The 26,582-nt window shown below is 45.7% G+C and overlaps 2 long non-coding RNA genes across 4 annotated transcripts; one reads left to right on the top strand and one right to left on the bottom strand.

Annotated features, from left to right (window-relative positions):
* The first annotated feature begins 12,850 nt into the window (after positions 1-12,850).
* Positions 12,851-19,062, top strand: LOC308485156. The gene is made up of 3 exons (XR_013990418.1): positions 12,851-12,883; positions 14,293-17,782; positions 17,847-19,062. It is a non-coding gene; the product is annotated as an uncharacterized lncRNA (long non-coding RNA).
* Positions 17,043-24,045, bottom strand: LOC308485155. Of its 3 annotated transcripts, none has more exons than XR_013990415.1 (5): positions 23,899-24,045; positions 21,934-22,037; positions 20,461-20,525; positions 18,817-19,217; positions 17,043-18,454 (listed from the first exon to the last, which is right to left on the bottom strand). It is a non-coding gene; the product is annotated as an uncharacterized lncRNA (long non-coding RNA). The 3 variants fall into 3 exon arrangements; XR_013990416.1 differs by having other exon boundaries at positions 17,043-17,795; positions 17,860-19,217; XR_013990417.1 differs by having other exon boundaries at positions 17,043-19,217.
* Positions 24,046-26,582: the final 2,537 nt, after the last annotated feature.

Consider the following 26,582-nt stretch of genomic DNA (forward strand, 5'->3'; position numbering starts at 1 on the left):
TGGCCCACAGGCTGAAATATGTTCCCCACCCCTGGTCTAAACACCTCTCACCTATGCACTGGTCCAGTACAGTATACCAGTATCTGCTACCCACTGGGATATGAGACACCAGCTTGTGAATGTTGTAGAGGAGAGGCGAGGAAAGGAACTCAAACACATCGGAATAATAACCACTGATGGGTTAATATGTTTTCACGGTTGCCTGAGGGGTCCCTAAGAGCACTTCTGGAACCACAGAAGCCGGTCCCTTTAACACCTGAGCAAAAATGGGAATTTCAGCAGATGTAGCTTGTGTATCCTGAAGCTTTGAACTACCTGGCGGCAAGTCAGTATGTCCAGGGTCAATCCACATGTCGAAAGTCCAAACTGAGGCACAGTCCTGCAGAGATCCTGAAGCATCCAAACTGAGGTTCAATCAACATGGGCAGTTGAGCAGACACAGCACCTCAGCTCTGCTGCGTTGTATACTTGCATGCTGAGGCATGTGACCCTCACCTGTTTTGGATCTACTCCAGCTGAGGAATCACACCCCTCCTCCCAGAGCTAGCAAGCACCCCTGGCTAGCTAGGGAGCTGGGCTGTGGCCCCTTGCCTGCCTCAGCCTCCTAAAGTGTCCCTCCCACTGCTCCCTATGCCTCAGAGCATGCCGTGTTTGGGCAGACAGGGCCCTTCCATCTCTGGTGATGGGTCCTGCTGCTCTGGTTCCTGTGCACTGACCTCCATTCCCTCATCATCACCCTGCAAGTACTTTCTTCTCCATCTCCTGCTTGCCCTGGTGTGCCCTCACTGGGATCCTCTTCCTCCTCCCCATTGTCCTGTCAGTTCATGACATCTTGTGACAAGCTAGGCCGGCTGAGAGTCACTCTTCCGCAGGACCACGAAAGGTGCAGGAATGCAGTCCCTCTTTGCAACTGGCCAGCCTGCTTCCTCCACAGTGTCTGACACTAGAAATGTCCCCATTTCCCACTTTCAAAACAGTATACAGTGATACCTCTGGTTACATGCTTAATTTGTTCTGGAGGTCTGTTCTTAACCTGAAACTGTTTTTAACCTGAAGCACCACTTTAGCTAATGGGGCCTCCCGCTGCCGCTGCGCCGCCGGAGCACGATTTCTGTTCTCATCCTGAAGCAAAGTTCTTAACCTGAGGTACTATTTCTGGGTTAGTGGAGCCTGTAGCCTGAAGCGTCTGTAACCCAAGGTACCACTGTATGGGGAAAGGTTTCCAATGCTTTCAGAAGCAGGCCATAAACGCATTTAGGATTCAGCCCTTCCTTTGCTACTTCGCAAATAAATTCCCCATTTCTCACCGGCTGTTTTGAGAGCCGTGAAAATATACAGTGACATGTGTGAAGCCGCAAATCTGCCTTTTACACAATTTGTACCGTCTGCAGCATTTGCAGCATTCTTAGTGTGCAGGATTGTGTGCTTTTATTTATTTATTTATTTATTTATTTAATTCATTCATTATTTGTGTGTACACCAACCCGCTTGCCTCCCAGGGACAGGTATCACACCCTCCCTTTCAATTCTTTAGGCTTTTGTTTCTGAAGCCGGAAGAAGAAGAAATCAAAATTAACATCTCTCTGTGTAAGCAGATCTGGCTGCGTGAATGTTCATCAGAAGCATAATTGGAAGCAGCGGGGATTCTGCACTAGAACAATCTGGGATTGTCGGCACCTAAGGAGAGCCTGAGGCCAGGTGTCAGAGCACGAAAAACAAGCATCTCCTGGTGCTTATATGAAAAATATGCTCTTAAATTAGAGTTGCAAGCACTGAAAAATACTGGCCATGAGAGGACAGGTACACTACAGAGAAGGGAGGACCTCAGCAGAAGTTCTGACTGCCCAATTTCCCCTCTTCTACATAATTATTATTTTTAATTATATTTGCATCCCGCCCTTCATTCAAATGTCTCAGGGACGTTCACAGCATAAAAACAGAACAAAATCATAAAGTACATAAGAAAAGCAAGAACAAGAACAAACCGATAACCCTCCCACAAACACATTTAAAAGGGTGTAGACTTGTTAATCAGCCAAAGGCCAGGTTGAAGAGGAACGTTTTTGTCATTGTACACCTGAAGATGTATAATGAAGGTGCCAGGCAAGCCTCCCTGGGGAGAGCATTTCACAAATGGGGATCCACTACAGAAAAGGCCCGTAGTTGTGTTGCCACCCTCTGGACCTCTTGTGGAGGCGGCACATGAAGAAGAGTCTTAGATGAAGCTCACAGGGTCCAGGTTGATTCATACAGGGAGAGGTGGTTCTTGAAGTATTGCAGTCATGAGCCTTTAAGGCTTTTTAGGTCAAAACCAGCACTTTTAATTGTGCCCAGAAACTAATTGGCAGCCAGTGCAGTCAGGCCAATATACTCAAACTGCCCTGCCCCATTGAGCAACCTGGCCAGCGAATTCTGCACCAGTTGTAGTTTCTGAACAGTCTTTGGAGGCAGCCCTACTTATAACGTGTTGCAGTAATCTAGAAGTTACCAGAGCATAGGCAACAGAAGATGGGGGTGCAGCTGGATCACCAGCCCAAGCTGATGGAAGGTGCTCCCTGTCTCTGAGGCTACCTGAGCCTTAAGCAACAGCAAAGGATCTAGAAATAGCCACAAGTTCCATACTTGTTCCTGCAGAAGAGTGTAATGATTGAATGCATTATGCCCCAGTATTTACAAACCTGACCTTAGCAGGTCAAAAGTCCACTTATTGCAACAATATCTACAACCTCAAGCTCCAAACCAGCTAACTTCGACCTGGGAAGGCTTCCCGCTTTTCAACCTACCCTGATGTTGAAGAGCAGCTTTATGGGCTGAGAATAGTCAACCGTGACATGCAAGCCAAACGTGGCCCCAGCTGCTGCCTGTGTGCATATATGAACACACATAAGGCTCCAACTTACCGTAATTGGCCAGGTTCCCAATTCACACACAACAGCTTGCTGCATGGACAGATGTGTACATGCAGGTCCTCTTTCTCATGGCTGCTGAATGTGCAGCTGCTGGAGGCCTGACTAGCCAGAACATCAGGGAGTACCCTCCTTCCCCTTGCCCAATGGACACGTGGTGAAGGGAGGGTCTGGAGAAGGGTAATGTTTACCTCTTTTCTATGCAATACTTCCCCTGCTCATTTCTGCACACCAAAATGCTGTTAGAAGCACAAAAGTGGGCCAAGCCTTTCAGCCCCAGGTCAGTTGGTAAGCATAGCCTTAGGCCAGCTCTTGACTTAGGCCAGGCATAGGCAAACTCGGCCCTCCAAATGTTTTGAGACTACAATTCCCATCATCCCTGACCACTGGTCCTGCTAGCTAGGGATCATGGGAGTCGTAGGCCAAAAACATCTGGAGGGCCGAGTTTGCCTATGCCTGACTTAGGCTGACCAAAGCTATACAATTATGTAATCCAAGAAGCATGGGCTTAATTGGTTTATGAATCACAGCGCTTTAAATTCTATTCCAAGGAAGACTGACTTGCTTTCATGAAGACCTTCAGCCGGTGCAGAATGGTTCTGCAGATTCCACACTGGGCTCCTCTGTGTTCTCTATTTAAACAATCCAGGCAAACACTTCGGTATTTGCTTTTCACATTCCAGCACTAATTGTGTGCGGGGGGGGGGGGGGTACTGTGGTTAGTTTCCATTATATGCAATGCTTTCTTTTTATTTAAAAGAGGTGTCAAATGGAGAAGGTCACAAATTGTATATATCGTTAGGATGTATAGACAAGGCAATAAATTCTGGGTTTCTTCTTTCCCAGAGTGCAAAGGAAGACCATACAGAAGGTAAAAGATGACGATGGATTTGGTCCCTCTCTCCTTGATAAATGCTACCAATTTCACCCTTGTCCCATGGTTACTTCCGTGGCAACTATGTTGAGGTTTAATGTGTCCACCCACAGATGCAACCTGCAACAATTGTTTCAGTTCTGCCACTTAAATACTGCCTTGGAGGATTGTACAATCTGCTGGTATGCCCCAAAGCTGCATGAATTTGCCTGACTTGCAATGCTCCTGCCAAGGGAGTAGGAGACCTGACTGGCCAGCTTGGCATCTGGCAGGTGGGGCTAGCCACATGCACTGAAATACAGGAAAGGGCTGAAGCTTTCTTAGTAGCGGCAGCCAGGCTGTGAGAAATCTGACACATTCTTCAGTAACATGTTCACTATTTATATCTGTTAGGTATTGCAGTTCCTCACTGCAATAAAGTATTTGTGGCTGGTGTTTCTGACAGGCTCTTGTATTCTGGTTTTATTTTTTATCCACAGTTTTGTGGATCAGGGATTGAGATTATTATTATTTTTTAAATTGAGATTGTTGTTCACCTTGGGAGCATTGTTGTGAAGTCAAGGGGTGAGATAACAAATATTGCCATAAATAGATGCCATAAAAGATGGGTTTCATAATAGTAAAATGCACAGCTGAAGCCATCCTAGTAATTCATTTGCCAATATTCCTTCTGGCATATTACTTCAAAACAATGTACCCTCCCTCCTCCAATTCCTTTTAGTCTCTAGTCTGTTGTTTTGAAGGACAAACATTGGTTAACTGCCATTTCCTCCCCTCCCCCCCCCCCCGACAATCTGTCAAGTTGTCCTCTTTTTGAGTGAGAAACTTTACACAGCACATTAAATCTTGACTCCTCTGATACTTCTCTAATATCTTGGAATACATAAACACTGAGGAGGAGTGCTTGGTAGCTTTTTGGAGAGCAGCACACAATGTACTGTTTTGTATGCTGTCATTTAAATTAGGCCGTCCTCTAAGAATGGGGTTATAGCTGAATTCACATCTGGAATTTATATCCAAGGGCTTGGCATGTGCCCCACTGCTCGCTTTTTAAATCCACCGATAAGACCCCATGGCTGCAAAGTTCTTGAAATAAGTGACATGCTTTGCTGTTGCACCATAGTTTAAATGAAATGCCAAATGTCTCGCAGGGATAGAAAACTTAATTTGCTTTTAAAGCATCAAGAGTCCACCAGACGAAACACATTAAAGGAAGGGGAGTCTTGGAGTCCATCCGTTCAAGATGTTTAAAACTTATTCACACAATTACCATTTCGGCTTGTGACGTGACTGAAATGAAATTCACTGAAGGACAAAGAAAACGAGCTTTGTTAGCTGATGCCTGGCATTTTCCAAACTATTCAGATCTGAGAAACATGGTCACCACACCCCCAAAGGGCAGGCAATAGAGTGCTTGGTCCTCACCCCACTGAGGGAGAAAGAAGCTGTGGGGACAGAATCAGGGAAAGTAGCAAATAGAAAGGCAAAGTACAGTGGAATCTCAGTTCTTGAACGTCTCCACTGATGAACATTTCGGAACCCAAATGCCGAAAACCCAGAAGTAATTGCTTCCATTTTTTTAACATGCCTCAGAAGTTGAACGGCTTCCACTGTGTGTTTTTCAATTTTCTCAATTGAATTTACCAACAGCCCTTTGTGCCTCAGTTTTCTAACGGAAGTCGAATGGTCTTCCAGAACAGATTATGTTTGAGAACTGAGGTTCCACTGTACCCTCTTTCCTCTTCACATTTCTCCACTGCTTCTTCTTTAGAGTTGTTGTTGTGTGGCGACTCTGGTTCCTACACCCAGACTGGCTACCAATTGTTGACTTGGCTCCTCACTCAGTTCTAATTATGGGTTCAGGTTCCACTGTCCTGCTGGCCAGAGGAGAGCTGAGGCTTGTACACCCCACTTCCCATTGCCAAGCAAAAGAGTGGCATTCAAGGAGATAGATTAAAACAACAACAGGGAAATGGTGCCTGGGTTTTCCATGTGCCGTTTCTTTTGATTTGATCACTTCTGTTTTATTGATTGGGATTCTGATTGTTTTTTTGTTTGCTCTTACATCTGTAATTCACTTTGAACAACTGCTTTGTGGCATGAAGAAGCAGTGTGCCATGTTAAATACCGGTAGATATATAAATATTCTCCAGAGCTCTAAGCAGGGCTTTTTTTCAGCTGCAACTCGCCGGAACTGAGTTCTGGCACCTCTCAGGTAGAAGCCATTGCCATTCTACAAGAACAAGGGAGGTGTTCATGCTGAGTTCTGGCACCTCTTTTCTTAGAAAAATAGCACAGTGAAATATACTCAGAGTCGCAAAGTGATTTCATGCTCTTTATTCAGCTCATAGTGGTGAGGAGGAATGAATGAATGTCCCCTCAAAGTATCTGCTTTATATACATTATTTACACAATGGGCTGCACATGATTGGCTAATTCTGGAATTCTACTGTAAGCCGATCAGGTTGTGGATTCACTTCTATCTGGAGCATGATTGGGTGGTTCCTGCCAACCAATCATACTGCTGCATTGTTCTAGGACCAATCAGACTGCTGCATTCTGAATCCTATTGTTCTAGGACCAATCAGAATGCTGCATTTTGGATCCTATTGTTCTAGGACCAATCAGACTGCTGCAGTTTGGATCCTATTCAACTCAGTACATAACACACAGGCTTCTAAGAAAGCAGCAATGGCTACAGAAAATGTCACTTGCCAGTTGAGGGTGGGCAATATTGCTAAGCTTTACCTTATGGGTCAAGTCCTATTGCCCTCTTTACTAAAACGTCCTTTAAAAAAATATTTATGATTTTCAGTTATATATATTTTAATAGTTTTACAATCATTCTAACATTTCAAAACTCGACTTCCTACTCCTCTTTCTGCGGTTCCTTAATTTTTTATTTTTACATTTCCTGCATATTCTCAATTTATTCTTTTTTTAATCTACTTTAAATATATACTCTTATGAAACTGCAGGTTATTGCAATAATCCTGCCAATGTTCTTATCTGTTTACAGTTTGTAAATATTCCTTTACAGTGGTACCTCGGAAGTCAAACAGAAACCAAGGCACAGCTTCCGATTGGCTGCAGGAAACTCCTGGAGCCAATCGAAAGTCGCACCAAATGTTTGGGTTCCAAAGAACGTTTGCAAACCAGAACACTCACTTCTGGGTTTGCGGCGTTCAGGAGCCAAAACGTTAGACTCGCAAGGCATTCTGGATCCAACGTACGACTGTACTAAACTGTGCTGGCTACTGTAGGAGTGAGATATCTCACAAATCCCAGTTTCCTTGCATCATAGTTGAGGAATTACTGTGTGCTGGTTGCCATATTGAGACAATGAAAGGTTTTCTCTGCCATGGATCAAATTATTAGCGATTGATTCTGTGATTCCCCTCCATGTGGCTTGTTTCTTGGGATTTTGGCCATCATGGAGGGATTTTTTAAATATATTTTTAATATGGCCAAGCTAACTGTACCATTCTGGAACAAGTGGAGTTGTAGCTAGCAGCCCAACACTGGCCTCACTTCCTTCAGAATTCCTTAGGCTGAGAAAGCACTGCAGAACACTATTCAAAATCCCATTTCAAATTTATATATTTTCAAAAGGCTTGAGAATTGAGAGTTTATCGAACCTGTCCCAAAGGTATTTGCCACAGTGGATATTTGCCAGCTTAACAAGCAAGCAAGCATGATGCTAAGGTATGGGCTTCACAAGACTTAGAAAGCACTTCTTAATTAAATATCATGCTTGTCTGACAAGAAATGTAGCTATTTCACCTCTCTGAGCAATAAGGCAAGGCATTGTGAAGCTTATTCCCCACTCCCCTCAAGAATGCAGCAAGCACGTTCCTTGATACTCAATTATATGCAAAACTTTTTCAAGCAATCCAAGTGGTAAATCTAATCTTGAGGTAATAAAAGCATGGATAACTAATTTCAGGGTCTGACAGAGAGAGAAATGAATTCAGCTCTACCATTGTGGCTGTAACTGCTTAAAAATGTTCAGATTACAAGCGGCAATTCCCCTTCTCTCCCAGCCCCCTTCTCTACTCAAATTACTGCAGGACTGAGTCATCTAAGTATTGAAACCTGAACTGTTATGTACTGAGTTGAATAGGATCCAAACTGTAGCAGTCTGATTGGTCCTAGAACAATAGGATCCAAAAGGCAGCAGTCTGATTGGTCCTAGAACAATAGGATTCAGAATGCAGCAGTCTGATTGGTCCTAGAACAATGCAGCAGTATGATTGGTTGGCAGGAACCACCCAATCCTGCTCCAGATAGAAGTGAATCCACAACCTGATTGGCTTACAGTAGAATTCCAGAATTAGCCAATCATGTGCAGCCCATTGTGTAAATAATGTATATAAAGCAGATACTGTGAGGGGACATTCATTCATTCCTCCTCACCACTATGAGCTGAATAAAGAGCATGAAATCACTTTGCGACTCTGAGTATATTTCACTGGCGACGAAGGTGGGATCCCGCTGAGCTGACTGCCACACACAGCACCGCAGCACCGCCAACTGCCGCACCGCTGCCTCGCACCGTGTATCCAGGCTTCAGCTCCGGGGCACAAGGAACTCAGAATGGCAGCCAACAGCAGCTTCTCGCCATTCAACCCAGCATCTGGAGACTGGGAAGCGTACGCCTCCCGTTTCACCTTCCTCCTAGAAGCCAAAGGGGTCACCGACGAAGAAGACGCCAAGAAGAGGGCGATATTCTTCAGCGTCTGCGGAGAGGAGACGTTTGAAATCGCCCGGGCTCTCCTTGCGCCTGAAGACGTCGCTACTGTTCCATACAAAACAATAATGGAACAGCTGAAGGGGCACTTTTCGCCGCAGCCCTCAGTGGTGGCTCGTCGAAATGCCTTCTACGCAAAGCGGCAAGCCCCTGGGGAAACCATAACTGGGTTTGTGACCTCTCTCCGCCAAGCCGCCCGGTTCTGCAACTTCTCAGAGCTGGAGAACATGCTTCGTGACCGCCTCGTCGGTGGCCTGAAGGATGAGAAGCTGCAACGGCGCCTCTACGCTAAGAAGGACCTAACGTTCCAGGTCGCTCTGGAGGAGGCCCTGGCAACAGAAGCTGCCGAGAGGTCGACCCAAGAGGCACGGCCGAGCCTGCCATCCCAACCGAGGGTCCACCATGAAGACCTCACCGACGACTCAGGATCCGACAGGGAGGAGGTGCACCGAGTACAGCAGCGCACTCAAGCAGCGCACAGACCACAGCTGCCTCGACGAGAAGGAGGGAACTGCGCAAGCTGCGGGGAGAGTCACGAGAGGAGGACCTGCCGTTTCCGCAACGCAGAGTGCAGGCAGTGCAGAAAATCGGGACACATCGCCCGGGTGTGTCGGGCTCGGCCCACCCGACACCAGGCATCAGATGACCAATCCAAGAGCCCCAGGTCCCGGGGCCCAACGCACCAAGGCAACTCGACGGAGCTCACGGACTTCCAGGTATACCAGTTGCCCCACCCCAACGTAGAGAAAATTTATGTAGAGGTACAGATAGAGGGGGCCCCATGCCGCATGGAGCTTGACACGGGTTCAACTCTATCCATAATCTCGGCAAGGACCTTAAGGAAACTGTGTCCCACTGGGGGTCCCAAACTCAGGCCGGCCCCATTCACCCTCCGGGACTTCCAGAAACGTAAGGTCCCCACAATGGGGGTGGGGACCTTCAGGGTGCAATACCGAGGGCGGACGCGGCAACTGGACTTGCTTGTGGTCAAGGGCCCCTACATTAGCTTACTGGGATTGGCATGGTTTGGACCACTGGGGCTAGCTGTCACCGGGGTGAACCACACTAGCTTACAAGTGGACGTGGACGCCATATGCAAGGAATTTCCAGGGGTTTTCGATGGGAAATTGGGACAGTATACGGGCCCCCCCATTGCGCTACAGCTTGACCCCGCAGTACGACCGGTCAGGCTCAAGGCCCGCCGGGTCCCGTTCGCCTTGAAACCCCGTATAGACGAGGAATTGGACCGACTCGTAGAGCAAGGAGTGCTGGAGCCGGTGCCTAATGCTCCCTGGGAAACCCCAATCGTCACACCCGTCAAGCCTAATGGTTCGGTCCGCATCTGCGCAGACTACAAATGTACCATAAACAAGGCCCTCACGGCCCACGCATACCCAGTGCCAGTGGTCAGCCATGTCCTTGCCACCCTGGCTGGGTCGAAAATTTTTGGCAAGCTGGACTTGGCCCAAGCATATCAACAGCTGCCAGTAGATGAGGCCACAGCAGAGGCACAGACGATTGTGACGCACAGAGGAGCGTTCAGGGTAAAGCGGCTGCAATTCGGTGTCAGCGTGGCACCAGGCATATTCCAGAATATAATGGACTCTCTCCTTAAAGGGATTCCTGGCGTCACCCCCTTCTTCGATGATGTGTTGATTGCCGGCCCCACACCAGAGGAGTTTGAGGACCGCCTCCGCACCGTTCTGCACCGTTTCCAGACGGCGGGTCTCAAGGTGAAGCGGGAAAAATGTCTACTAGGAGTGCCTCAGGTGGACTTTCTAGGATTTATGGTGGACGCAGAAGGGGTCCACCCGACTGGGGACAAGGTACGGGCCATTTGTGATGCCCCAGCGCCCAAGAGCAAGACTGAACTTCAGGCCTTCTTGGGACTATTGAACTTTTACCATTCCTTCCTTCCCCACAAGGCGGCGGTAGCGGAGCCCCTACACAGACTCCTGGACAAGCGGGCCCCTTGGGTGTGGGGCCAGCGCCAGGAGGCCGCATTCCAGGCAGTCAAGGACTTGCTTGTCTCAAACTCGGTCTTGGCACACTTCGACGAGAGGCTGCCGGTGGTGCTAGCATGCGACGCCTCACCCTATGGCATTGGAGCTGTCCTGGGGCACCAACTCCCGGATGGAAGAGAGGTACCGGTGGCGTACTTTTCCCAGACACTCAACACAACCGAGCGGAACTACTCGCAAATCGACAAGGAGGGTCTGGCAATCGTAAAGGGAGTAAAAAAATTCCATGATTTCTTGTACGGGCGGCCCTTCACCGTGGTGACTGACCACAAGCCGTTGCTTGGCTTGTTTGCCCCCGAAAAGCAGACCCCCCAAGTGCTGTCTCCTCGCGTCCTCAGGTGGTCAATTTTCCTTGCCAGCTACCAGTATGCACTGATTCACCGACCTGGGAAGGCGATGGGCCATGCGGACGCCCTCAGCAGGCTACCACTACCGGAAACAGGCCCTGACCCAGCACCTGCACAAGAGGTTATGAGCCTGGAGCTGCTTCCCGACCGCCCCATTCAGGCACAAGAAGTTGCACACCATTCCAAGAAAGATAGGGTCATCTCCCGGGTCCTGGACTGGGTGTGGCGGGGATGGCCCAGCAGCAGCCCCGGGCCAGAATTCGCCGGCTACACAACCCGCAAACATGAACTGTCGGCCCACAAGGGGTGCCTGTTATGGGGAAGCAGAGTCGTTGTTCCCCAGCCCCTCTGCAAAAGGGTCCTCACAGCCCTACACGAGACACATCCAGGGGTAGTAAGAATGAAGGCCCTTGCCAGGAGTTATGTGTGGTGGCCGGGGATCGATGGAGAGATAGAGGCCTGGGTCAAACACTGCCAGGCCTGCCAAGAATCCCGCCCAGATCCCCCAAGGGCCCCAGTCCAGTCCTGGGAGTCCGCCCGAGCACCATGGTCACGCCTGCATGTGGATTTCGCTGGCCCCTTTCAGGGGAAAACATTCTTCATAGTGGTGGACTCCTACACCAAATGGCTGGAAGTCGCACTGGTACCGTCCACTTCCACGTCCGCAGCCATCCGGGTACTACGCAGGCTGTTTGCAACCCACGGGCTCCCTGACACTCTCGTCTCAGACAACGGGACTGCATTTACGTCAGGAGAATTCCAAACCTTCACAGCGCAGAACGCCATCCGCCACATCCGTTCGGCGCCGTTCCACCCTGCCACCAATGGCCAAGCAGAACGCATGGTGCGGACCACCAAGGACACCCTTCGCCGCATGACGCAAGGGGACTGGGAGTACCGCCTTGCCACATTCCTTCTAGCACAGCACAGCACCCCCAGCTCAACGACTGGCCGGAGCCCCGCTGAACTACTAATGGGTCGGCGCCTTGCAATCAGATTGGACCGCCTTCACCCCGATAGAGCTCAGGATGAGGTAGTGGTGGGGGAAGGCAGGAACCCCCGGACCTTCGAGGCCCAGGACCCAGTGTACGCAAAGAATTTTGGGGCAGGCCCAGCATGGGTACCCGCCACAATCACCAGGGTCACTGGCCCCGTGTCGTACGAGGTGCTAACGGATGGGGGGCAATGCTGGCGCCGCCACTGCGACCAGATACGGCGACGATTCCCGGGAGAAAACCAGGAGGAGGACAGGTCAGAGGAGTCCCAAGGGAACAGCGGGGCAGTGAGGCCCATAGAGCAGGAGGGGCCAGCAGGAGAGGCAGAATCAGTAAATACAGAGAGGACCCGTGAGGCCGAAAGGACACCGGAACCAGAACCACGACTGAGCGAGCCGGTTGCACCAGACCAAACAGCCGCATCACAGCCAGCATCCTTGGAACACGAGCCAGAACCCGGAGCCCGGACCAGGGAACACCCCAGGCCACAACGCACACGTAGGCCGCCGGCATACCTTGAGGACTATGAATGCGACCTCCCGGGCAGGACTGGAACTTAGAGGGGAGGGGTGTTATGTACTGAGTTGAATAGGATCCAAACTGTAGCAGTCTGATTGGTCCTAGAACAATAGGATCCAAAAGGCAGCAGTCTGATTGGTCCTAGAACAATAGGATTCAGAATGCAGCAGTCTGATTGGTCCTAGAACAATGCAGCAGTATGATTGGTTGGCAGGAACCACCCAATCCTGCTCCAGATAGAAGTGAATCCACAACCTGATTGGCTTACAGTAGAATTCCAGAATTAGCCAATCATGTGCAGCCCATTGTGTAAATAATGTATATAAAGCAGATACTGTGAGGGGACATTCATTCATTCCTCCTCACCACTATGAGCTGAATAAAGAGCATGAAATCACTTTGCGACTCTGAGTATATTTCATGAACTATGAAGAAAATCAGTTGAATTAAAGAGAACCATCAATAAGCAAGGTATGACAATCATTCCATATTATGTAAGCCCCCCCCCCCCTTTTTTTGCCATAGTACTTGTCATAGCGAGCAACTTAAAATGGTTTGGAAATGAATTGATTGCATCAAGGAATGAAGAGTTAAACTAACAAACATTTAGGTTGAGTTTTTTTAAAAGGTATGTATTATTTGTTTCATAACATTTAATACAAAAGACAAAACAATATAAACAAGAAAAAATTATACCGATGCTTAAAAACATACAAAAGTTAAAATAACCTTGAATGTTGTGATACTGTTTTGAATTTGAAAACCTTAAGACATGCATAAGAATTCATCTTCATAAACGTATTATTTTCATTAATAGCAAAAAGTCTATGAATAGCGTTGGGGAGGGGATAATGCGCTAAAGATGAACTCAATGAAAAATGCAGAGACGCTGTAAATAACCAATGACAAGGGCTCAAGGATGTTGATAATATTCAGCATGATTATACAGAGCCTTGGAAGCATGAATGGAACACAGTGAGCATACAAATCCAACGTCTGAAGCTCAGATTTGTAGGGGCGCTGAGTAGCTTATTTTATTTCCTTGTCTCCATTTGAAAGCTGGAACTTGAGTTGGTAGCTTGAAAGTGATGGAGCCATTTTCTCCATGTCAAATGCAGACAAAGTGGAATGTTTGGTATATCTTACTTATTGGCGGCTTTTTGCTTCTTTCAAACCATTGTCTTTCCATTTGCATCTCACTGTTGTTGGACTGCATAATAATTGTTCTCTGAAAGGTTTATGGGAAGGTGCTGATAGTTTTTAGCAGGTCAGGCTCAAACACTGAGCCCTTTTCCACCATGATTCTGACAAATAGGAATAATACATGGGTACTGCATGTACTGTGTGGGACACGGATGGCACTGTGGGTTAAACCACAGAGCCTAGGGCTTGCCGATCAGAAGGTTGGCGGTTCAAATCCCCATGACGGAGTGAGCTCCAATTGCTCGGTCCCAGCTCCTGCCAACCTAGCAGTTCAAAAGCACGAAGTGCAAGTAGATAAATAGGTACCGCTCCGGCGGAAAGGTGAACGCCATTTCCGTGTGCTGCTCTAGTTCGCCAGAAGCAGCTTAGTCATGCTGGCCACATGACCCGGAAGCTGTACGCCGGCTCCCTCGGCCAATAAAGCAAGATGAGTGCCGCAACCCCAGAGTCATCTGCAACTGGACCTAACAGTCAGGGTCCCTTTACCTTTTTACTGCATGCCAGCATAATGGAGCAGTTCATAACTTTTCCATGTTTGGCGTTTGCAAAGTTTGATGAAAGAGGAATAATTGGGGGGGGGGGGGAGTCAACTGATCTGATGTAGGTAAACATACTAAAGTCTTCAAGTCTCACTTTATCTGGAATTTATATGGAATTTCCCTCTGCTTGTTTTTCAGCAAAAGCAGGTTTTATTCCACTGTGCTTGATGACGTCTGCTCTCAACAAGCTTTAGAAAGTTATGTGCACTTTTCAGAAAATGCTGTATTGATGCAAGTTAAGGTCATGTCTTACACCAAACAGATATATAAACAACCTTGACTTGGCTGTCTGTGCATCCTATGTAAATTATGTAAATAAATTCTAAAGCCGAAGGCACTTGTTTTTGTGTGCTGCCTTGACTGTACAGAGACAAACGATCAATAATAACCTCTGTTCTTTATATACAGGGCATCTTTCCATAGTTGACTTAGACTGCTATCTTGACAGAGAGTCCAAAAGATTATGTAAGGAAAACAAAGCAAGGGAAGCAGCCTCCAACAAAGCAACCATTTGTGAAGTAAGGACACTTTCCTCGCCAAGAAAATCTATTTATTACTTACTGCTTTTTCTCCAGGGAGTGCTGAATGACACACTAAGGAGTAAATTCAAGTGGATTCCACTGCCCCACTCCTTATTTTTCCACATTAAAAACTTATTCAAAAGGAAATGGGTACCAAAAGACTAGTCACAATGACAACCTCCAATCAAGGCAATTAAAGTAAAACGTAGTTCAACAGAAATGCCAAATGTAGAATGAAGTGCACTTATTTGAGGTTTGAGAAGGTTGTAACAAATTGAGTAAGGACGACTAAGGTATATAAAAGCAATTTGTTGGGAAGTCCTGAGCTGATGTGTTAACTTTTCTATGTGCCACGCATTTGGTACCAAAATTCAATGGTGAGATAGTCTGTGTTTTGTAAAGTTTTGGCTACTTCTCATCAAGGTTCCACAAATGAGAATATGACAAGTTCTTTGTGTACTGTCAAATAAGGGTTAATTTTGCATCTGTAGACAACCAGTTTCAGGACTGTTGATACTTCAACAAAAGCTTTCTGCCATACCTTTTTCTACTGCTTTCATCCCAACCACAAATGGAAAAAAATGAAGATAATGACTTTGATCTCGAGCCTTTTATAGAGGATGAGGTGGGCTCAGATGCAACACCAAACCAGTTTGGCATTGTGTGTATGAAACGGCTCTAATGTTAGAATTCCTGCTCCATGATTGCAGTCATGGGATTGTTGTCTTTCACATGACGTGGTATGTTTTGACTCCACAAAGTGGGAAGTGACGGAGACAGGATGTTTGTGTTACTGTGTTTCGTGAAATGGGATTATTGTCCTTTGTTCTTTTTCTCTTTGCTGTCTGATGCTAGACAGGGAGCCAAGCTGCAGTGCTCTGTGTGTGTTTATATGTAAATAAAGTAGATTAGCCAAAATGCTGAGTTGCTGAGGTCTGTTATGCAACTGCGCAAACTCTGCAGATCCCTAAGTGTGCCGGTGTCGGTTGGCATCAGTCGCTGTGATGTTCAGGCAGAAGAAAGCTTTTGAAGCTCCCAAATGACCAGGAGGGAGAGAACATGCCAGTCGGGCATGTGTCTCTGCCAGGGTCCTATTGAATGTAGGCTGAGCTCCTGACACGTCTGTGATAGATCACTGGCTCCCCCTAAAGCAGCTCAACAACTTTGGCTCCTCTAAAAAAGCTCAACATTTTTGCCCTGCACCCCCAAAAATGGGGCTTTCCTCCTCCCTTTAAAAAGCTCAACTACTTTGGCCTGAACCCCCCAAAAGTGGGTAGATCACTGCCAGTTTTTAACTCTTTGAGTAGATAAGTGTCTCTTGGGAGTTGGCCACCCCTGCTGTATATCAATGCCTGATTGCATTTGTAGTTCCTCAGCTTCTTAGATAAAGCAAGGGAGGGGGGCTTTCCCCCTTAAGCAAAGGCAGCATGTATATGGTGCAGTGACTTTTCTGTGATGCTCTCCCCCCCAAAAAGACTGTGGGGTGTTCTTTATTCAGTAATTCACATTATCTTTTAGCCTTTAGGAAGCAACATCATTCTTAACCAGGGATTTTTGGCTGTATTTCAAGTTGGCTTTATGTGGAGTTTATATTGTTGGACAGCGCCAAGCGGGAGGAAATGTGTGACATTAAACTAATAAATTGGCTTTCAATTAAAGTTCAAGCACTGCAACTTTGTATCTTCAAGATCTACACCACTCTTGTTTAGAGCTAAACTGGCTGTGCTTGGATGTAATCGTTATCAAAATGGCAAACACTTAGGGCTGGCTATTGGTTACTAGTTTACCTTGAAAAGATCAATATGGTATAGCAGAGGAAAAAAGAATGTCTTGGAACGAACTCGCCAATGAGCAAAGCATAATAAATACTCCCAATATCTCATGCAGCTCTCCCTTACATTACTTTTGGCATCATTAAAAATAGTCACTGAACCTTTCGCCTGAAACTATAAAAATATTCCCCCACTGTGTCTCAGCTCCATTCTACCCCCCCACCCCTTTTCAGAATGTGTGCACACGGGAATGCACATGTAGATTGTGTGCATGTGGAGATTCCCCTGTACCTGGTTAAAACTTGTGTTGTTTCATCATTTAGCAGTTTTAACTATCATTTTTAAGGCTTAACATTTAGGCAGTAGAACTTTGAAAAAGCTTTTTTAAAAATCATGAGTCATTCATTGCCCTGCTAATTATTTTTTTTGTAAGCTGGGGAAAACTGAAAACAAATTTAAATAGAAAATAATTTAAGAAAATCTGAATATACCAATGGGGAAAAGATACAAAGTTGCATTTTGAAGCAGATATAATACAATAAATCATTTATTCTTCATTTTTCAAAAAAGGTTCAGTAAAAACATAAGGCACATGAAATGTCAGTCTTTTTTATTAGCAAGAAACTTGAGTTTGCTTATTGTTGCACAGCTTTTCAAATATTGGCACCAATATTTACTGCTACCCTTATTTCTTTCTCCACATCCAATCCTGAGCTGTATTTGCTTTTTATGACAGCCATGGCTGGAAACCCAGACTTGCATAGATGGGATGTTGCAAAATTAATCATTATCTTCAGTGCTTTGCTACTCAATGTTGGGAACTCCTGTTTTACTGAAGTCCAAAATTTTGGCACTAGCGTGTCTATAAGCTTTGCTTTTAGTGAAGCATCTGATGAAAGTTGTATCAGTTCCTCCTCTTCTACAGTATTAAATATGTAGGAGGAACAGTACCAAAGGGATCTTGAATCCACTGAAACCTGTCACCATTTTCAAAAAAGTACTTATCAAAATGGGCACTGAGATGAGCTAAATGTTCACTAATTAGTGAAATAGTATCTCTCTTGCTGTAGAACTGGGAAGCAGTCCATTCCTCCTCCTTCAGCTTTTCTCTTCCAAAGAAGTAGTTTATTTTCAAAGGCCGAAACTTTACAAGTGAGTCTAAGCAAATGAGTTTCGCTCCCTTATGAAGACTTATTGAACAAGTTCAGCTTTTTGAAAATATCAGAGAGATAGGCAACTTTTAGCAATAAGTCCGCCTCCAGAAAACACTTAGCACTGGCATGGTTTTCTTGGTCAAGGTAAGAATAGAGTTCTTGAGTAAGTTCAAGAACAACAGTTAATACATTTCCTCAGGAAAGCCATCAAGTACGACTGTAAAATAGAAGAGCCGTATGGTCAGTGCCCATCTCAACACATTTTATAGACAAATCTACCTTTCTGAGGTTGAGTTTGGATGACGTTAACCACATCTAGCACTGTTTGCAGGACTTTGTTCAAATCAGCACTCAAATGCTGAGAAGCAAGTTCTTCCTTATGGGTAGTATGATGTGTATAAACTGCATCAGGGGCTCTGCTGAGAATGAGTGCTTTTAAGCCATTGTAACTGCCTGCCATGGAATGAGCACCATCAGTGCGCACACCGACACAATGAGCCCAGATTATTTTATTTACAGCCATGAAGTTCTCCACAATTCCAAACAAATCTTTGCCTGCTACTCCTACATTTATGTCCTTACAAAGAAATATCTTCCACCATTTCATTTAGTTGATCATCAAACCACACATAACAGGTTAGATGAGCATCTCTATTGCTATCAATGGACACATCAAACTGCAAACCAAAGTCCTTCCTCCTCATTTTTTCTAAAAGCTGCTCATTAAGACCCTCTCCTAAATCTTGAATTTGGTGGCCGATTGCATTGTCAGAGGACACTCCAACCATAGTCGACACAATAGTGTTCTTCTGCTACTGTATTGGTTTCTTACATTTTGCAACCCGGTAGATTACTTTATGGGATGCGGGTGGTGCTGTGGGTTAAACCACAGAGTCTAGGACTTGCCAATCAGAAGGTTGGCGGTTCAAATCCCCATGATGGGGTGAGCTCCCATTGCTCAGTCCCTGCTCCTGCCAACCTAGCAGTTCGAAAGCACATCAAAGTGCAAGTAGATAAATAGGTACCGCTCCGGCGGGAAGGTAAACGGCGTTTCTGGGCGCTGCTCTGGTTCGCCAGAAGTGGCTTAGTCATGCTGGCCATATGACCCAGAAGCTGTACGCCGGCTCTCTCGGCCAATAAAGCGAGATGAGCGCCGCAACCCCAGAGTCGGTCACGACTGGACCTAATGGTTAGGGGTCCCTTTACCTAGATTACTTTATAGCATGCTAAACGAGCTTTACTCAAGGACGGTAACCTGTTTATTAAATACTGATTCTTTCACCTGACTTAGTTTTCTAGAGAAATATTCCATTGGTTTACCCACATCATTCTTATAAACACTTTCTAAGTGGTGTTTCATTTTGCAAGGCAACATGCATTCAATAGGGAGTATTTTCAAACACAAAACACACTGTGGGTGCTCTTCATTGTTCACACTAATGAAACCAAAATAAAAATAACTTTCATCTTGTTTTCTGTATTTGCGGCTCCTTTCTTCATCAACTTCTTCTTTGTCATCCTCAACAAGGTCTTGCTTTTTACTAGTACTTGCCAAACTAAAGAATCTTTCCATATTGCTGTTTGAATTTAAGCGTGGGACCCGGGTGCAAGAAACTCTGGAAGCAGAAAAAAGTAGCACAGGAGGAAATGTTAGGCTAAAACAGACATCAGTTGGCTATACATATGGGCATAAGTGAATGTCATCAGTGTTGACACCTGCCTTGATTTTACAGCTTTATTTTTTGTATTGTTATCCATTTTGGCCAATGGGCGAGTGGCGGCTGCGTGTGGCCGAGGTTTGCTGCTGCCGCCTGTGCCACCGCCGCTCTGCTAAACGCGGCTCCTGTGCTTGCCCTTGCGAGTGGCAGAGGCTGTTAGAGGAGGAGCTCACCCCCCAAAAAGCTTGCCGACCCCTGTGAACAGGTTGTTCAACCCCCAAAGGGGTCGCGAGCCACAGGTTGAGAACCCCTGATTATTGCGTTTCTTGTACACTGAAGACAAGAGCCAGATGCATTTTGGCCACTAGGAGGCACTGCCATTAACACAAAAGGAAGATTCAGTGCCTTCTTTGTGGGCTTCCCTTTGTTAGCAAGGTTGGTGGGTCGCTTTCTGTCCTCTCGTAGGAGAAAGTACAGAGGAACAAAAAGAATCTGAAATTGATCAAAGGCTTGTGTTGTGGTTCTACATGTAACAAAATAACAAGTAAATTCAATTTGTAATTATCATCTGAATAAACTACTTTTAAAATACCAAACATGGTAATGCTATGGCAAACAAATTTATATAATGGTCCCTTGGCTGTTTGGGTTACAGACGCCGCTAACTTGGAAGTAGTACCTTGGCTTAAGAACTTTGTCCCAGGATGGGAACAGAAATCATTTGCTGGTGGCGTGGCAGCAGCAGGAGGCCCCATTAGCTAAAGTGGTACCTCAGGTTAAGAGCAGACCTCTGGAATGAATTAAGTTCGTAACCCGAGCTACCACTGTAAAATAAAACTTTTGTGTCTCAAGTAACAAAGTAACTTTTGATTTGTAAAGGGTGATGGGGTGGGCAGAAGGACTATGTATTTTTCAAAAAGAAAAAAAAAAAAACAACCAAAAACAAACAAACCCCAAAACCAACCCAATATTTTTTGTTTTCTCACATGGTTTCAAAATTTCTCTAGTGTGGGGCATGAACAGGGAGGGGAAAGTTCCACTGCACAAACAGAAATCATTGTTCTTACAGGCTACTGCATTGTGCCTCTTCTTTACTTGGTAATGAAATGTCAGCCAGAGGAATGAATCTTCCCTTGCCACACCTGCAGTTTCTACAGAACCATCTATAATCCATTCATCTGCAGCTGTTCATAGTACTCACCCAGATGCTTGGTCTTCCTAGTTGTCAGGGATGCTCAAAGCTCTGGATAACCGCCCAGGCATCTGCTAAAAGAATATATCCATCTTAACTTTTACATCCTAAAAAGTTTTACATGTACCTAACTATCAAGAAAGTACAAAATCCATGGGCCGATGTTTAAAATGCCACTGACACCAGTCACAGCAATTCTAGAGCAAGATAGATAATTGTATCGCAGTAGACATTTAACAAGTATTTTCTTATGTTTGTTCCTCCCGACAGGATCCAGAGGAAAGTTGCGTTCTTGCCTCTGGGTTTAAGAGAGAATTACTCTACCCCTTTGTGTTGGCCACTTAAAGCACCACCAGCCTTAAGAGGGCAAAGCTAAAAAGGGGAAAATCTAGTGCCTGCAACTCCAAAGACTTTGACTCCAAATACTTAGTTCACACATGGATGTTTATCACTTGGCAACTACTAAATCCACTGATCTGCAAACATTCATGCCAAATCAAGAAACAGACCGAACCATTTAAGCACAATGCTTTTCAGATTCATCAGTTGCTGTATTAGGCCCTTTTCCTTTAAATCCTTCCTACTCACAAATCTGGAGGGATGCGGATGGTGCTGTGGGTTAAACCACAGAGCCTAGAACTTGCCAGTCAGAAGGTTGGTGGTTCTAATCCCCATGAGGTGGCGAGCTCCACTTGCTCGGTCCCTGCTCCTGCCAACCTAGCAGTTCGAAAGCATGTCAAAGTGCAAGTAGACAAATAGGTACCGCATTTCTGTGCACTGCTCTGGTTTGCCAGAAGCGGCTTAGTCATGCTGGCCACATGACCCGGAAGCTGTACGCTGGCTCCCTTGGCCAATAAAGCGAGATGAGCGCCACAACCCCAGTTGGTCACAACTGGACCTAATGGTCAAGGGTCCCTTTACCTTTACCTTGCTGCACTTTATCTCACTTAGCATTTTGTGCAACACTGGTACAAGTTACTGGCCATAAGCAAGTAGTCTCAAGCAATGATTATCTAGCACCATCAAATTACATGACAGCCTTAAGAGAACTGCAAAAAACAGGTTGCTGGTAGGCAGTATTTTGAGAGGCCAGAGATGCGTACATGTATATGCAATACGCAGCAAGGGGTTAGGGGCCAATGACTTATTGGAAAAATGGGTGGTACAGAGGAAGGATTTGAAGTAACATCATGCAGGCATCCTTGGATAAGTTACAGACATCAGGGATAGCAAGGAAACATAGGTAGAATTGTTTAGAAGAGAGCTTTGTAAGACAGCACTGGAGGGGAAAGAATCACAGGCAGTGTTGTAATGGAAAATGAGGGCAAAAAGTAGACTGGGGCAAGGCCACTGAGTTTTAAGTAAGGCACTTGGGATGGATGCAAAATAGAATGAAAAGTTAGTGTAAGGGGCTCACTGCAAGCTCTGGGGCCAAGAGACAGATTCAAATGATCTAAAGAAAGGATTGTCATTAATTCTTACCTTCTACCTAAAGGAATATTGCTTCCAGCTTGTTCAGTTACCGAACACTTTGTGGAAGGCCTTGTGGGTAAGATGACAAGGCTTTTGCTTTTACTGGAACATACCTGCAACAGAAGAATTAGTTAACTGGCTACTTTTGTTACTATGGCTTTTGAAGAATACAAAGCTAGCAGCAAATGTTTCAACCTTGTAAAGTCAAGGCAACTGTACCAAATTTTGTCATAACATGTATCAAAAGCCCACTAATCTGAAGAATTGCAACACTGGTTTTTCATCATGTCACTGCTTGCAGACCAAATTAGGGGGAATGCACAATGGGAATACTACTAATTCAATCGAGATTTATTGCTTTCTTCCCGATGCTAGCAACCAAAAGGTTCTGGGCAGGTGTGTGTTTTAAACTTGAATTCCTGTAGCATTCAAGCAGCATTTTCTGTCAGTTTTTGTAGTTCCAGAGCACTATCCTGACCCTCAAGTTCTACTCTTAATACTCATACTGCCGAGTGAACATTGTGGGAAGATGCCGCAGATGGTTCCTTGTTCCCCAATATCCTCTCACAACATATTTTTAGGACGCATCCTGTTTTTTATGATTGGAAACTGTGTTTTAATGCTGTAACCTGCCCTGGAACATTAGGGTGAAGGGTTGGGAATGAATGAAGAATATTTATTATTTCTATTGGTCCAGTGTGATGGATGTTTATAGGGTTAACAAAACGTAAGAGAGAGAAGACATGATTCTATGTGAGGGGGAAAGAACTCAAAATATTTTTATGGCAACAAAATTTGCCATTTTTTTTTAAAAAAAAATAAGCGTTTCTTTTTCAATGCCCAGAAAAACTGTCTGAAGGTACCTGATGTAGTTCCAGCAGCTGTAAGCAGGCCTGGCCGTATATAAAGGCCACTCTGAACGTTTTTTTTTTTTTAAATAAAAGTTTTTATTAGTTTTCTACATTATACATATGATACCATACCAAAAGTTTATCACAAATTTTATATTATGGACTTCCTTCAGCTTATCTGCCAATCATCCATAATTAAATTTTAGTTATGCATTTCCTAAATTTAATACTGCCTTTTTATATACCTTCCCAATCTTATTTCACTCTGAACGTTTTTTGGGGCAAAGCAGGGTATAAGGCTGTGTGTGCACTGTGCATCTAAAGCACATTTCCTCCCTCAAATAATTTTGGGTACTGCAGCTTTTTAAGGGCTGCTGGGAATTACAATTCTGTAAGGGGTAAACCACAACGCTCAAAACCCCTTGAGTGTGCTTTTAAAGTACAGTACATATGCAGCCCAAGCATAAAATACAAGGGGACATTGCCAGGCTTTCATGCCCAACTCTTAACTTATTTGCACAGCAAAATTAACTCTTGCTGAGCAGTGAAAGACAAGCCATTCAAACGTGGATACTAGTTAGCCCTTAATATGTTTCATCCTCTTTCGCCTGTATTTCACAGGCTATGAAATCCTGCATTGGGGGGGGCTGGACTAGATGAGCTTTGGGGATCCCTTCCAACTCTACAATTTAGGCCGGTGACTGAATGCATGGGTTCAACGACACGCTTTTTTTATTATTAAGTGCTCTTTCTTGAATGAAGCTGGGAAACTTAAGGGGGTTCGGGGCATCTATTTTTGGGTAGATGAGCTCCTCATGCGAAGCCTGCCACCCACCCACCCACCCACCCCTCCAAACCACGGGCGTCAATCCAGCGCCACAGACAGTTGCACACCGAAATGGCCCTTCCCGGGCCAAGCAGGAGCTCCAGCACGTGTCTCTCACGACAGGATCCGGAAGCAGAGGGCGGCAGCCCTGCCCCGGGTTTCAGTGAGAGGGATCCTCTGCCCCCCTGTGTTGACCACCTCAAGCACGGGACGCTTGTGGTGCGCAATGTTTAAGGGGCTCCGCGGGGAAAAGTCCAGTTTCAAGGCCAGCTCCACCTCGCACGCGGCCATGCTTACCTCCAACCTCGGTAGGCCCAGCAGCGCCAAACCACCCCGATCAACCAGCCCAGCAGCGGAAAGGGCGCAAAGGGGGCAAGTGCGCCTTCAGCGGGTTTATATAGCGAGCGGGCAAAGCCGATCGCGCGAGACTTAGGGCCCAGGGCGCGCGCAATGGATGAGAACGGCGCGAGCGGTGGGGGGTGGGGTGGGAAGAGAGAGAATTCGTCCACTCCAGGCAAGCGCCTCTTCTGGCTGCGTCGCTGATTGGTGGAGAGGAGAAGGCACGTGACTTATCTGAAAGAGAAGGCGGGATTGGCGAGGGAGGTGGGCTAAGAGCAATAGGCATAGAATGCTAGAATGCATAGCTGTCAACTTTACCCCTTTCTTGCGAGGAATCCTATTCGGAATAAGGGAATTTCCCTTAAAAAAAGGGAAGAGTTGACAGCTATGTAGAATGGGAGAGGTTGGAAGGGGTCCCTGAGGGTCATCCAGTCCAACCCCCTTTTAATGCAGGGAACTCGGTCAAACAGGACAGGTGGCCATCCAACCTCTGTGGAAATGGAAAAGGGAGCAGGCGCTTCTTGCTTGAAGAGGGAAGGGAGATGCTGTCCATTCTCTGCGCATTGCAGGAGGATAAATATTAAGAGACGGTGGCTTGCAGTCGCCCTGCCGTGTAGCCCGCGACTGGTTTCCCCCTCGTGGCATTGGGGAGGTGGGGGTTGCAGTTCGCCATCGCTTTGCATTGTGCTATTTGATGCGCAGGTTTGGCCCACGAAATAAGTGGAACTGCAGCGTAACAGTACAAGGTGTTACTTTGTTACAAGCGCCGCCATTTCTAGTTGCAGTTTAGAGCTGCGGGAGAGTTGGGCTTCCGCCTATTTCTCTCTGTTGTGTATCTGGTTTCAGCAAAGGCTGGATCAAGCAGCCTTGCTAGTACAGTATTTCCTTCTTAATCCAGTTCTCCCTTTCTAGATCACAGAGAGTTGGAAGGGACCCTGTTATGTACTGAGTTGAATAGGATCCAAAATGCAGCAGTCTGTTTGGTCCGCAAGAGCCACCCAATCCAACTCTGGGTGGAAGTGAATCCACAACCTGATTGGCCTACAGGAGAATCCCAGAATTAGCCAATCACGTGGGGCCCATTGTGTAAATAATGTATATAAAGCAGACATTTAGGGGGGAAATTGCATTCCTCACTACTATGAGCTGAATAAAGAGCATGAAATCCACACTCAACTCCGAGTATATTTCAGACCCTGAGGACCATCTATTCCAATGCAGGAATATGCAGATATCCTATATGGGAATTGAACCTGTGACCTTGGCATTATCAGCACCACGCTATTTATAGTAAATTAATTACTATTTTTTATAAAAATGTGAATTGTTGGTCTTGCCACTGACATTTGTTGTTGAGTCTGGATCGGTAATGTGGGCCACAGACTTTGCCAGCTACGTTTTCAAGGGCACAACCGTCCTATTTGAGAGGCGTGGGAATCTAAGGGAGAACAAGTGCCAGATGCAAAGCCCTGCTGTCTAGTTGTGGCCAGAGTAAGCAGGACACCAACAGCGAGACGTTTGCACTTGCCGTGAATCACTTCCATGAATGTGAAGGGAAGGTTCTGGAAGCACAAGTGCCATCTTGCAACTGGGCCAGGCTCTGTCTCCACCGGCAACGCAGCAAACATGCCAGTTTTTTTGTTTTTTTTTTAAAGCAACTTTAAAAATCATTCTAGATATTTGTGCACAAGGCCTGGCAAGGCCCAGAGAGCATTGCAATAATAAACATGAACACACTTCTATCCTTCGTTCAAAATTACCACATGAACTTTTATGAAGAATACAAGCCATAAATAAAAGCTAGTCAAGCTGCAATTTCAATTTGGAGTCCCTGGCTGCTGCTATTGCATGGATTTATGCTTACCCTATACATGTTGGTCTTCTTATACGATACTGAAAATAGCTCGTAGTATGTCTTCAGCCCACATACTGTCAGTGCACCCCACTATTTGACTTCCACTATGCATATGCCCTGCAATTAACATTTCTAGATTGCCATACACAAATACTGGATGGGAAAAGAGCACATAGAAGCAGTATGTATTTTACAAAGGCAGAAGAACCGTTTTGCACTTCTTGTCAACCCTTCAATGATAATGTGCTATTTTTGTTTCTTAAAGGCCACTTTCAAAATGTTATTACACTCCTCCTCTTCCCCAAATGAGGGGTGCAGAAGAGCAATCCTATACCCAGGGGTAGATACATCACTGTGCCAAAGGAACTGCCATTGTATCCAATGCTAATCCCAAGGAGGGAAACACATGGCTAGAAACATCCCAGAACACTGTGCATAGGGCAGACTGCACCCCCGTCACAGTCCCTGGAAATATTACTAAAACCTACCAATCAGGAATGGTACAGATGGTCCTGGGACCTTTTCCTGGCTCTACACCCCCAGCACAGTGAGGTGGGAAAGCACAGACAACCAGGCAAAGTGTCATAGGAATATTCAAGAGACCTCTGTTGTATTATCTGCTAAGGCAAACGCAAATGTATAAGCATGTCCTTAGAATCATTAGTTCAAATCCCTCTAGGAGAATTTTTTTTTTGTTCCCCAACCCCCATGAAAGAGAAACATGCAACTAAAAATGATATTGAGTGGAATATCACTTCTGAACATGTGAGATTTTAATTTGCTATCA

Source organism: Podarcis pityusensis (genome assembly GCF_964106645.2).
Source record: "Podarcis pityusensis genome assembly, chromosome: 9".
Taxonomy (NCBI): domain Eukaryota; kingdom Metazoa; phylum Chordata; class Lepidosauria; order Squamata; family Lacertidae; genus Podarcis; species Podarcis pityusensis.